Source organism: Centroberyx gerrardi, chromosome 12 (assembly GCF_048128805.1).
Source record: "Centroberyx gerrardi isolate f3 chromosome 12, fCenGer3.hap1.cur.20231027, whole genome shotgun sequence".
In the NCBI taxonomy this organism is placed as follows: Eukaryota; Metazoa; Chordata; class Actinopteri; order Beryciformes; family Berycidae; genus Centroberyx; species Centroberyx gerrardi.
The window spans coordinates 12586997-12599821 of record NC_136008.1 but is presented as its reverse complement, the minus strand read 5'-3'; positions in this window follow the sequence as shown (position 1 = coordinate 12599821).

The window sequence follows — 12825 nt, the reverse complement described above, 5'->3', positions numbered from 1 at the left end:
CACAGATTTATCTCACAGGTTAGCTGTCATTAACATCTGCTGTACCAGATTATTGTAATTTAGATCCAAGATCTCATTTACATACAATTATGTTACAACCCCAATTGGCCGCATGCCCCATCAATCATTCTGAAGAGCTGTGATTGGGTGTCATTCATAGAGGGAGGGAACACGTGTATTGTTTGTTTTCTCAACTGGTATGTGACTGGACACCTTTCTCCAAGACCATTATATAATGAAAAAACTGTGATTGTATTTTGTCCCCTGCTGCGTCTCTAAAGTATTAATGTGCTCAGTGCAATATGCTTTGTGTAAAGGGCACAGTCATTGGCAAATCTAAGGCCATACTTTGTTTATGTCATGTTGTTTGTACACTATCCTTGCAGTATGGGTGCCAGCCAGTTTCTTGTTCTGATGATAAACCACTGTCTTACCAAACAAGACAGCCATGGTAAATTATTGGAAGAACATATCTGGTGCAGGCAAACCTTGAACTCAATACTTTAGCTTTATGTTGAAGCATTTCATGTGCAGCGTTCACTGTAGAGACTATGAAAAATGCAGTCAAATGTGGATGGATGGCTATGATAATCATAGTGATCAATAAACATTTGCCTCCTGCACAAAAAAATTGATAGGCAGGAGAGTAAGATGCTACCTCCTGTGACTTCCAGTGCTTCAGGCCTACACTAGTGTTTTCCTTGTTTCTCATTTAGTTTCCTAACACTGGTGCAGAGTTTCCTATTTCAGGACCTGTAACACCCCCGAGACAGTTTGACACTTTTCACTTAACCCAGGCTAAATACTTCAGTTTTAAACTGGGTTTGAAATTCACCTGACCTGGATTTAAAGCTGGTTAGGACAGAGGTCAGCTGAAAACACGGGGGCCTTACAGGTATAACTGAGATTCTGCTGCTATAAATGCCTGATTGTGAAAAGATGTCAAAGAGAAAATAAAATGTGTTTGATTTTATTTATTATTTAACTTATTCATGCAAAAGTTATCAATCCCTGTCCAAAATGTATTTAAAAACATTAAGAAAATTAAAGTCTTAATAGATTTTCTATGTGGTTACTCTTTGTTTCTTTCGTCCAAGTTAAATGAACAAGCAGCTCATTGTTGTGTTATGGCCTGTTGAGAAGATCAACATGTAGATTGCTTTATGAGGAAAGATTAACTGATGGCCTATATATTACACAATCTGTTCCAAATTGTATCTTATTCAGCCAATCAAATATTTATGGTCACAGATTAAATGAAATATTCATTCATACCAATAAATGCTGTTTAAATGTCATCAAACAGTCATGAGTTCCTCATGTCTTGATTGTGTATCCTCAGAATGATAAAGTAGCTATAGGAACAGTAATGTAGTGGTAAATAAATAGGTGGGTAAACTATGACCTCCTGTCAGTGATCATCATAGTGCAAACAACGAAGCAAAAATCAATTCTATTTTCAGAAAAGCATTAATAGCCTACATGTTTGTTTTTTGCAGGTACAGGACCGGAACCGCCGTCTCCCTACCTGACTGACTCCACGTTGTTGAAACACGCATGCGCGACTTTTCGATACGTGTGCTTGTGGCGGTGTGCCAATCAAAAGTTGGTCAATGCAGCCTATAGAAATGGATCTAAATCGATCGCTGATGTGCCTAATGTGCACATAACGTCATGTCTGTCATTTGGCGATGCAATAAGACCATTGTTATCAATCCGACACAGTCTCCCGTTGTAAAAATTAAAGTGAAACTTAAAATTCCACAATTCGCTCCAAGCTCGCGTGTGTAGGCAAACGGGATTTGTGAACAGTACCACGTTTTAATCGGAGATGTGTTAAATTGCTCAACAGTCAGATAGAGAGTTAACATGAGCGCAGTGAAAATACATATTATCCCTGTTTTACCACTTCCGCCGGACACTGCTGTAACTGTAGGTAGGTAATTAATCCTATTGAAATAGGAGTCTCCTATATGTGTCAGAGCACTTCAGTCCATTTTCCATGCCACATTTTCTGCCACAGCAGCTGTTTTAGGGCACAGGACATTGTCCAAGAGCCTGGATGTTGCCATAGCCTACGTCTCATTGATTTTCAATAGGGACGAAGAATCTTCTGGAACCAACATGAAAAGAGGGTCCAGTACCATTTATGAAAGTCATGGGTCAAATGTTTCAGTTCCTGACAGACAATGTTCCCCACAGGCTGCATTCACAGTCCAGCTAAACTAGGCTTGTCTAGGTTAACTTCAATGACCCTATCCACCATATAACTTATATCACTATGATACTATTTACCCTGGTGTATACTATGAGTTTATGTCATAAATATTTATGTCAGCCTAAAAATGTTTGTAGACTCTATTCCATAAATAAAAAGGTGGATAAACTGAGTTTAGGTGTGTTTACCCTCCGCTAGATCCCTGCATAAAAACATAAGAAATAATATGTTGACAAACAAAACCAATGACTCAAATATACTCTACATTCATAGAACTATTACTGAGCCACAGTTTATGTAAAAGCGTATCCCTGAATAATCAGGCAGAGCTAAGTATGTCATTACTGATTGTGGCAGCTATTTTTCACTTGTTTTTATGCTAATGTACTGTAGTCTGATAAGCATTCCATGATTTTTGCATTTGTGTATATTCCTGCAAGTGGCATTTACCTACTGTAAATTTTAAGGGCAGAGAGCTCCAGCTGCTAGAGACTTGGCATAATGAAAATTGAACATGGACTCCTCATGTATCTGATGGATGAGTCAGGATATTTATATATTCCACTCTGATGTCTTGCCAAGGAACTCGTATTGCCTTCCAGTGCAAGAAGATGCCTTCAGAGAGTTTTTCTTCTTTCCAATTCAGACTTGATGGATTGATACTTTTCTTCCTCTTCGGCGGTTAAGACACAGCTACTACAAATGAGCTACATATATAAAAGTAGGTTGGTTGATTAATTGATTGATTGATCATGGACCAAGATGTGGTGTGAGGATCCATCTCCATTCCAAATCCTATTCCAATCAAAGACAGGCATATAAGACAATTCTTCAGACACAGTTACAGGCCAACAGATCTGAGCCAACCTGTCTGTTGGTTAAGCGCGCCAAAGCCTCATGTGTTGATACGTTTAACTCTGCCTTCCCCATCTAGAGACGAGGCACACAGAGAGAAATAAGATTAGACAATCTAGTCTCTTTGCCTTATCTGCCCAGGGGTGAGAGTGTGTTTTCACAGGGGTAATACTCCAAAGCTGTGACCAGGGTGTAATGAAGGATTCTCTGTAATGGCCCCTCTAGCCGTTCCGCATCACTTCCTCCTCGCCCCCCCTGCGATAACCGCTTCCTGCACGATTTCATGGGAATTAAAAGGAGAAAGGTGTGTTTCATATGTAAAGCAGGTAACGCTTGCCGAGATGTGAGATGGCTTGTGTGGATTCCCTCCCTCCGTCTCTCTCCCTCTCTTTCCCTTGCTCTCTCCCTTCGTCTCTTGGGTGGGGGGTGGGGGTGGGGTGGGGGTAGGCTTTGATCACTGGCAGAAGGTCGCTACGGTTCGATTTCTGTGGCGCTCCTCCGAGAGGTTTGCTCTGCAATTATAACCCATGAGAGAGAAGGCAGAGGGATGTTAATTTCTCAGCAGCTAGTGTTGCCTGTATCTCAGTTAGTCAAGAGCCAGCACTAATCACGTTTACAATATAAGCCGGAAAATGGGCATTTGGTACCACAGCAACAAATACAGAGAATCTAACCATGTAAAACCCATCAAATCAAAACTTTTGCTGGGTAAGCTGTGCATAACAAAGTGGAAGAAGACGGTCAATGAAGGACCACCGACGCTTCTTCTGGGCCGCCATCCAGATCCTCATACAGATACCAAGAGTGGCTAATTATTTCTCTTGGTCTGTTGAGTACATTATGTCACAGTCAGTGCAAAACACTTTTAGATTACTTCTTACAGAGCCGATATACAGACCAAATATTTCTACGGTGCATTAATTGTTTGGTTACAGCCTAACTCCATGATCAAACCTGACCATTAAGGCCCCTGCTGTGACCAGAAAACAGCATTAACAACATTCACTCTTCATTGCCTGAAATAGCAGCTCTGTACTTCGTTTCATCATGGCTTGACCTCAGCCCTACTGACACATTTTCCATTATGAAAAGCACATGAAGCATCTGTTGTGAGGACCGGACTCCTGATTGGGTGAACTGCAGTTGTGAACTGTTCAATCTTTCACTGTGTAGACCTGCCTGACCAGCTGTGGCAGATGAGGAAAATGCTGACAGACAAAAAAAAAAAGGGGAAACCCCCCCCCCCAGAAACACAGCCGTCCAGCCCTTTCTGGGAGATAGATAATGCTGCACAACACATTCAACTCTGCAGCCAGTGTTGAGAAAAGATACAGAAATTCAGTGTTGTAGTCCTTATATTGGCCATCAGACTGTTTCTACAAGTCTACAAGAAGAACATCTGAATTTTTCAAACATTTCCTCTAAGGGGCACAAATGGATATACAGATGAAAAGTCTGCATAAGCCCTGTTTTAAATGCATGTACTGTAGTGAATTACTGCTGTATTACTGCTCCTCTGCCCCAAAGAGGAAATGTTTGACACATTTTTTTTTTTTTTTTTCCAAGCCATTAGAAAGTAGAAGGAATGATCCAACAACCAGCAGATTGAAAGACATGGTATCTTACAATATGGCATTATCTTAAAACGTTTGAAAAAGATTAGGCTGCAGTATATTAAAGCAGGATAGATGCAGACTAGATGCAGGATAGATTAAGGGACCTCTGCCACTGTATAGGAGCTGATGTTAAGGAATCACAGTTCAATTATTCTCTTTATGTTCAGTATAACTAATATCCTTGTAGTTCTCCCTGCTACTGTATCTAATTGGTTCCTCTGCACCTCCTTATGAAATCTGTTATCATACTGTACAGGCAACCGATATGGAACTTGCCTTTCAGCATTGCTAATAGTGAAATTACAGCTGTGGGAATATAACATCTACACTGCTCTCTGATTCCTGGCGCACAAAAGTATGTTTCTGTGTTAAAATCTTGCTAAGGGGACATACACTTTTTTAGAATTTTTCAAAAGACATGCCAGGGTACAGTTTTATCCTGTGAAGGAAGGATGCCCTGAAACTGTGTAAAGTAGCCTACGTCTGCGTCTGTGTCTGTAACTAGAGGGTGATGCAGCTTTCCAGCTCCACAACACATCAAACTGCGGGGCTGGTTGAGTGTGAGCCGAGCAGAGCTGCTAGTCTTTGTTTAAAAGTATCTGAGACGGGAAAGGCTAATTGGACTAATTAGTACCAAAACATGGCTTGACTGAGCAATCTTTCTGTACCGCAGATGTTTAGCCTCTTTTAGATGACAAAAGATGAGGCAAGCAAAGAGCTTCTTTTAAAGGCTATACCAAAACCCAATGTGGCATTATTAGGCTCTCTGCAGTCAAATAATGGGAGGGTAGCAGTCACATAATAGGATGTACTGATGCTTAAACTGACCTTTACCACAATATTGGGCAATCTTAGCAACCCAAACGTCTTGACAGTCAGTTGCGCCTTACTGCCCCGTGGGGTGAAAGCAGAGGTCATAGAGGCTTTTTACCACTTGACCAACTTACCCCTTTTCTTGTCTGAGCCATATTTTCTTCCTGGGCATACTGTTACCTTAGAAAGTATCTGAAGTGTCTAACTGCAGTCCCAAAACCCGAAGACTTCATAAAGACTACATGACCGTACCCAAATATAGACCCATAAAGAGGAGTTATGGCAAGAAGAGTTTATGGGCTGATTTTATTTATATATGAAGGGCAATACCTGTTTCATAACCTATCAGTCAGAGTGATTTGCTGAACCCAAGTTTCCTTGAGGGGCATGAGGATCATCTGAGGATTTTGTGCCCGATTTTGACTGTTTTTACCATTCGCTACTGCAACGCTGCACAATATCAGTCCAAAATTACTCCTCAGTGCTGCTCGCACATCGCCTAGTACCAATAGCAAAGTAACCCAGAGGCTTTTTGGTAACTATGCCTATCTTGAAAATTTTATAAGTACGCTGTAGGCTCGGGCTAGGATAAATATAGACAATATTTTCGGTTATAGTGGTTTATATCATTGTTCATATTATAAGGGTTAGACTGAGAAGCTTTCCCAGATGTTTTAATATCAAATGTAGACATGCTGTTCTAACATTATGCTACTAATTTTAATAAAAATAATACATAATGATTAATAAGGAGTAAGTTAGCTGTTATCTTCAGGATTATTAAAGACAGGAGTTGCACTGTAAGCTAATAATCAATAGGTTATGTAAATTATAGAGTCTCAATACAGAAAAGCTTGTTATGTTCAGTGTTGTTTTCATTAGCGGCCTAATACCTGCACAGATAGGTTACTCTTGTTTGCTATATTGTTTTCCACTGCAATACATCATTGTATTGTCAGCTTAGTGAGTTTCTCTGTGAGGTAAGACGTTACCACATCTTCTCACATAAGAAACCCAAAACATGTCAAATGGTCAGCCATCCAACAAGGTGAATCCATCACAGTTGTCACTGCTTTGTGCTAAGAATTTCAATCCGTTTCCAATCATGAGAACAGGCCCACATCTTGTTAGACCCATGTGAAAGAGGGTAATTGAGCAGAATGGCACAAGGATGAGTAATGGGATTTTTCAATTTAGCAGTTTATGTAAGCCTCGGGTATAAAAATGCTTGCAATTACATAGCCCAGCTAGTTCTACTTGTGGTAGGGTTAACAACCTTCGCCTCAGACAGAGCAACATCAGATGTAAGGTAAGGGCCACTAAACCAAATTCCCTCCAGAATAAACCTTTTATTGTCAGGCAGCTAACAGGAAGTGCATTTTAGGAAGGAGAAAGGACAGAATTACAATTCACACAAAGGTACATTTACAAACACAAGTTCCCATTTTAGGATATCCTAAAATCAGTGCTGAGGTTTATTGTCATTTGCCTTCTTTCTGTCTAGTTGCTATGCATTATGATGATGCTAATTTTAGATTAGGCCCAAATTGGAGTCCACATTTGATCTTATAGTTTCTATCATTATAATGAAGAGCAAAGATCAAGCAAAAATCACCAGAAATCTATGTGGAAGCCATATCTTTAAAAAATCACATCAGGCCAGCATTCAGGACGAATGTTGCCGCTAAGCTGTGTGTGTTGAGCAAGATGGTTTGGTGACCTACATCTAATAATTTATCACATTGACCAACTAATAATATCTTTTAAGTGATCAGCACTTGCTCCAACTGTAAATTATATAAGATGCAGGGACTTCGCCAGACCGTTTAATGAACTAGGGTTTAGTCTTGTCCCATTAGATGGCTACTGTGTCCTTTATGTCCTGTCCATTTGTCCATTTCTGTGTCGTCCTGTGTGTAATGCAGGCTCTGTATCATTAGGTGGCTATGTCACATCTTTGTATGCATTTAGCACACGCAAACTATATTGTATTGTTATTTTATTACAACCATTTGAAAAAAAATTGCAGTTTTGTAACATTTTTTTCAAGTGTAGCCCAGTCTGTAGCGTAGATAGCCTACAGCTAAAATTTCAAAATTGCATGCAGTCTGGCAGTAAAATGCACCATTTGACAGTCTGAATTCCAATACTTTTATATCACATTTATTAAATCATGTAACAGACTTTATTCATAGAATAATTGTATTAATCCAATATTAGCTGTCTTGAAAACATCATGACCTGGTATTACATACTTAAAACAATTGCCTACATAGTCATTATCTATGCGCGATCAATATGTAGTTGTAATGTCAGTGTAACGCCACACTGAAGTTCCAGGTTTGAATCTCACCTAAATTTTCACATTATTTCACACATTGCCTCAAAGAAACTTACACATTACAGGACATGACACAGTGTCCACCTAATGGAACAAGGCCCTCTTTACACAGGACAAGACACAAAATGATCTGATGCCTGATATTCGTCCTTCTGAGAGTTATTGTCTTGTAGAAGCTAGATTACGGCCAAATCAGATGAAACGAAGTCTGCGCCACACAGCGCCTCCATGTTTTGTGTGTGTTTTGAGTGAGTGTGTGCCTACGTGCAAGTGTTTGTGCATGCTCCCTACAGTCCGCTTGTAAAGGACACAGCTGAGTTACAGCGCAGCCTGTGTGCTAGGCTGCAGCACTCTCCTCCTCTCTCCTTTCTGCTTCTGCCTCCCCGCTGGGTCTTTTCTGTACTTTTTAGTACAGACTCGTGTTTGAGGCCTAGTGTCAATGACAGCCCACCTCACCCACTCAGCCTCTGTACAGTTGCAGCATAGCCCAACCTTGCCTCCAGCTGATAGCATTGTAATAATGAAAAATAGATGCTGGAGGTTTTGTGCATGCCTGGCTGCGCTTTTGAGGGTGTGTGCGTGCGTGCAAGCATGCATGTGTGTGTGTGTGTGTGTGTGTGTGTTTGTGTATTATTGTTACCTCCTCTGTGGTTTTGCAGGGAACTAAGGTGAGGTGGTAGGTGTATTCACCCTCTGGCCATGCTTCATCCATGTTAATGAGGATATAAGGGCTAACATCCCTACAAGGTCATACACACTGTAGGAGCACCGTTCTGGAGGGATTAACTACCCCCTGCGTCCTTATCCCATATGCTCTGTATATGACCATGGACACTCACAGATTAGATTGACCTCGTCACATGTTTGCATGTTGCTCTATTTGCACATTTGTGTGTCTGTGCAAATATGCATGTATGCATGCATTTGTGTGTTTACCCACACGTGTGCTCAAGGTGCATTGATTCACTACACCAATATAAGACCAGCAGTTTTCTTTTTATGTCTTATTATTATAGGGAATAAACTCGCAGGACTGGTTCCAACGTTATGCCACTGAAAATGACACAATTCAAATACGTGTCTCATTTAGATGGCAAATGGGCGTTTCATTTATGTTTCATGCATACTGAATGCGAATTTGAAAACACTGTTGTTTTAGAATGCAGGTGCGCCATGGTGTGCTTTGTAAGAGTGTGTCCTTGCATACTGTGAATGGCAGCTGTGATGCTCTGTTCCTCTTCCCAAACAACAGACCCAGGTATGTGACAACAATCATGCAATAGTGTAGCTTTGCAGTGTTGAGGTGCCAGTTTTGGGTTTGTGCAAAAAAGCCTGGCATGGCTGTGTCCATTCCACAGTTGTGTTGCTGCTCTATGGCTGGCTCTTTAAGCCCTCCAGAATCCTTCCAAGGAGAGATTGCCATGCTTGAGCTAATCTCAGAACCCAGAACCAAATCTTGCACTATGGCAAGCTAGTGGATGTCTGTCAGGAGAGATTCTGCTCCCTCTACCTTAACAACCAAGCCAACCAAGCATGACCCCCTTTCCTCCAATGGGAGGTCCACATAGGCCAACAGTCTCTCCTCCTGTCTGTCTTTGTCATTCAGTCTCTTAGAAACTCTGTAATCCAAATTGATAGGAGGGATGAGGGACGCGACATGAGTCATAAATCGGGACTCAAAACCTGTTCCAGCTTGTGAATTGTTTCTCCAGTAAGCTCCTTCAGTTTCTTGTGGGTATAACTGGAGCACAGGCTGCTCAATGAGGCAAATTGTCCAGCGGTGCTGCTGTCATAGCTGTATGATGTGCAGACCAGCTGCAACTGCTTCAAGCACACTGCCTGAGTTTGGTGCATGTGTAACCCATAGTGTCAATTCTCCTCCTGGCGCCTCTCCCTCACAGGGAGGACGGAGAGCAGGGTCAGATACAGAACGCAGCCCTGGAGCGGTTAAGGATTCATTGTCTTGCTCAAGGACACTTTAGCAGGACGAATGCAGGCCGACATGAAGGCTTGAATCCACACCCTGTGGTTGAAGGGCGTTCTCCATCCCCTCTGTGCCAGCCTGATTAGGAAGTATTGGATACATTTGCTCAGGAGCTATTCTGCTCCTGTTTATCCTGTTAAGAAGAGGTGGTCAGGATTGATGGAAATGAGGTAACCAATGGAGAGCCAGTTGCTCTCCCACAGATGAAGCCTGCTCCAGGGATTAAGAATCATGTTGCAAGTAGATGGAACAAGAAAACACTTTTCAGTCCAGGAGAGGGCCTTATGTGTCCATGTTACTGATGCAAAATGAATGTACGGCCGAATAGAACACAAAACAGCATTCATTCATATGTATCCAGTATTGAGGCTGCAGGAGAGGAAGGGCTGCATGCAGAGACATTATATGGGTAGCATTATTTTTCAGTGCTGGATAAGAGAGTCTATTTCACAGAGGCAGATCTTAGGTAGTGAGTAACTGGCCCTCCAGAGATGCGGATTAAGTGAACTGAAGGCTTCAACATATCCCTTCCCCCAAGTCTTTCCACATATTCACATGATCCACATGCTGCCCGCTGCCCTTCGATACCATAGCATTTATTTTTCTGTCCGTCCCACACGACTAAAGCATGGCTCACTTTCTCTCTCCTCCCTCCTTCGCCCTATCATCAGTGTAAAATACCTCACCCCTGCAGACAGAGACAGATGGAGAGAGCAGCACCAGCCCCCTACTCAGCTCCAATGATTTATGCCATGGTAGCAAACACACACATAGATACACACACACACACAGTTGCATACACACATATGCATGTGATCATACATCAGTAGATGAGACTGCATGCATAAATACGCATAGACTTGCTGGTGACACGGAGCTGAATGCATGACAGCACCTGTCTTGTGTGAATGTTAAATGCCAGTGCTCCAGGGCTTTATAAAAGGACATGTGCATCTTTGAAGCAGTGGCAACAGAGTCTGACATCATTTGTCCCTCTGTATGACAGTTAAAGAGGAACAGACTGAAGGCACATTCTTCCTCCTTATTCCACCTGACTAAGGTGTCACCCGTAAAAAAGGCAATGTCATACCAGGCTGCAAGAGTTTGCTACAAGAATGGAATATTGGTTGTACTTTCTGTGGGTAAATGCCAAGCTAGCAAACTAAGTGAATCCTTAAGAGTAGATAATGAGCACACAACATTACTGTGGAAAGAGGGAGAGAGACAGCCTGTGCATGTGTTTGTGTGTGTGTGTGTGTATGTGTGCATGTGTGTGTGTTTGTTTATGCAGCATCTGGGGCTGTGAGCTGTTTTGGTGTTGCAACAAGGACATGCATGCTGTACATGAGGCAACGATTTGTGAGTAAGGTCATTGTACACGCTGTCCTCGTCTCATCACTCCCCCCCCCCGCCCCCCCCCGCCCCCCCTATCCACACACACACAGCCCCCGTTTTAATATTTATTCTTTGCATGACGGGGGGAGCAGAGAGATGGGGTTGGGATGGGGTGCGGGTGTGGGGGGCAGGCAGGGAAGCTATGTGGAGGGGGATAGAGGATGGAAGGAAACCGAAAGATAGGCTACAGAAAGGTAGAAAAGAGGAGAGGAGGGGTGGGACTGAAGGGGAGATGGAAAGGAGGGATGGAGGGAGAGAAAGGGAGAAAGGGAGAGAAAATAAGGGAGGTGAGGTAGAGCAGTGGTGGAGGGGAAATCGTTTATCCTCCAGCCCAGGTAAGGGTGACCTGTTTGTCTCTGTCGGCCTGTGTTACTCCCCTGATGTCTCTATAATAGGCCTGTAAAGCAGGTAGACACGACAGCACAATGCAGCAGCCCATAGTAACACAGGCTCCCAGGGCTGCTTTCAGCTCCGCTCCACTCCACCCACTTCAGGGAATTCACAGAAATTTCAGTTAATGAATTAAAAAGCGATATTTGTTATTTCCAAAGATTGTTTTTTAACTAATACAAAATTCACCCAGGCTTAAAAGAAAAATCCACCCTAAAACACTCCAACATTGTTAAGCAGCTATTGGCGGTGTGCCTTGCATTGGCAATGTACCTTGCATTTTCCTTATTCTCACTTATTCTCACTTATTCTCACTATTCTCACGCTAACTGGATAAATGTAAACAATGTGGAATTTGATAGGTGAACATTTTTCAACTATCTAAAACGCTAAACGTCAGGTTTTGGCGTCAGACCCTCAGAATCAAAGAGCATTTTGCACCAACGTTCAACAGTCATACAGGGAGAAATCCCTCATAGAAGAGGCGGAGATACTAATTTCTCCACTGACAGTAGCTTCAATAGACCACAATGCAATGCAGCCACAAGACATAGACATTGAGTAAAGGGTGCAACTCTGACTTTTTTTCGACTGGAAAAGAAATTGCTCTTCTGTCACTGTTGTTCGCCCCACCTGCTCACATAATCCACAGCTAAATGCTGTGGGCGTTGTTGAAAGTCCTGGAAATGCAGGAAATCACTAATTGAAGTAGATGTAGATGAAGCAGTTTGAGGGAAAGGCGGCACATCAAAAAGTAAATTACAACACTTCATCACAAAAAAACTCCTGGAATGCACTGAACATCACAGATTGATGATATATAATCGTGGATTTTTCCTTTAAGACAAAAGCTATGGATCTAGCTGGCACTCCTTGAAATAAAGGTAAATGGCATTCAAGTCTCTTTGATTTATCTCTCTACTTTCTTTTCCTCTTCCTCCTGTTTTTCATTTTCACTCATCCCCCCTCCACATGATAAAGTAACGACGCCCTCCTCTTCACTTGCTACATTATGAAATCACCTCACTGAAGATCCATTTCATCACTTTGATTTGGAAATAAAACAGAGTGAGGTGGCAAAGTTGTAAATGAGCGCAGATGAGAGGGAGAGAAAGACAGAGGGGGAGAGAGAAGGAGAAAGAGAAAGAGACGAGAGGAAAGCTTGGCCTGGAGCTATAGGAAGTTGTAATAGATGTTCAGTGAGCAGCAGGAG